This window comes from Empidonax traillii, unplaced genomic scaffold (genome assembly GCF_003031625.1).
Source record: "Empidonax traillii isolate 1590-97213 ecotype Southwest subspecies unplaced genomic scaffold, ASM303162v1 scaffold56:size2478089, whole genome shotgun sequence".
Lineage (NCBI taxonomy): Eukaryota > Metazoa > Chordata > Aves > Passeriformes > Tyrannidae > Empidonax > Empidonax traillii.
In genome coordinates this window covers 1,259,662-1,261,183 of record NW_020955249.1, presented here as the reverse complement: position 1 = coordinate 1,261,183, position 1,522 = coordinate 1,259,662, and the positions used below count along the sequence as shown (strand labels likewise).

At 38.1% G+C, this 1,522-nt stretch overlaps 1 protein-coding gene across 5 annotated transcripts in view; it reads left to right on the top strand.

The window, feature by feature from the left end:
* Positions 1-1,522, top strand: part of SIPA1L1 (signal induced proliferation associated 1 like 1) — a 216,420-nt gene that overhangs the window by 54,652 nt on the left and 160,246 nt on the right. The window lies entirely within an intron of this gene.

Genomic DNA, 1,522 nt, shown 5'->3' with positions numbered 1-1,522 from the left:
GTTTTAAGATTATGGAGTAGTTACTAAAAGGTTTTGTTGGTGGTTTTTTTTTTTTTTTTTTTTTTTTCCCCCCCATCAAAGGATAGGTATCTTCCATGAAGTTAAAATGAGTTCCCAGTTGTAACAATGGGAGGCTGTGTAATTTGTGACCAGTTCAGTTAAGTTTAGCAAGAATATTCCTGTAAGTAGAATTACTCACGTGCATTTTGGGGGGACTGTTTATTTTTTTTTTTTTAATTTGGGTTTTACTGTATTTTAAAGTAGTAGCTTGTCAAGGGTTAGGTAGCATTGTTACCTACAGTTGTAGAAGTAAAAAATGACCTGAATTTGTCCTGTTTCAGGAAGCCAGCTTGAGAACTGTTAGCAGCTTGTGTTCTGTTCTGGTTTTGTGACATTGTGAGACTGTAAAGAACGACTGGGTAGCCTCTTGTGGCACTGGCCTCCCTTGTTGCAAAGCAGGGAGGTTATGTGTACCTGAAACTCTTGTTTAATTTTAATCTGGCACAAGCTGAGTGACCAGTTCTTCCAGCCGCAAAAGCCAAAAGCCTACAACAACAGTTAATTTATATTCACACATGGAGGCTGGGTAATTCTCATTGTTTGCCTGTTTCAGAAGTTTAATTCTTCCCTTATCCCTTTCTTACAAGACATAGAAACATTACCTTTTATAAAAGTCACTTGTTAAAAAAGTAATTACTCTTTCTTGGGGCATACCTCTTATGAGCACTTAGTTAAAAGCGGGAGAACTTAATTTAGGATTTTGTTGTCTTTAGTCTTATTTAGCAAGTAACTGTCTCCATGTACTGTTTCACAACTTGCTCCGACTGAACCTGCTTTTTTTCAGGCTTGTCCTCTTTTCTCTGGGCTCACAGTGCCTCTTAAGGTGACAGCATGTAGCAGTTTATGAGTTGGAGGGGAAGAAGGATCAGACACTTTGTTTCAAAGAAAGGTGTTTATAGAAACATTGCAGTGTACAAAAATACTTGATCTTTAAACTCTAGCATTCCCCTTGAGACTGGATAAGATTTTCTTCCTTGAGCTTGGTTTGCAGAATTGTTTCTTTGTACTGCTTGTCTCTTTCTTCTGTTATATGTTTAAGTTCCGGCTTGGCTTACAATGCGGTATTCACTTCAGTGGCTTGGTGGGTAATGGCAAGATCAGCATGTGGTAGGCAGAAAGCTTCAGAGGCATGGATATCAGTCTTACACAAGTAGAAGTAATTTGGTAAATGCACCCTTTGCCTTGCTGGAGGTGTCTGAAACCAGAGAGGGTGACATGCCTAGTTAACATGGGATTCCTCTTACATTGACTAATATAAATAATATTGGTTGTGACTTTACTTTTTAACTCCTACTTTTTACCAGAATCCCCAATTACCTCTGCTTGATTGGAAATAATATTTTTGTTTGTTTCTTTGCCCAACTCCTGTGAACATTAATATATTCATATCCTGTGTGTTCATTTCCTGTAGTGTCTCAAGATCTGACATAGAGCTATGATGCAAAGTCCACCAAATCCAGTG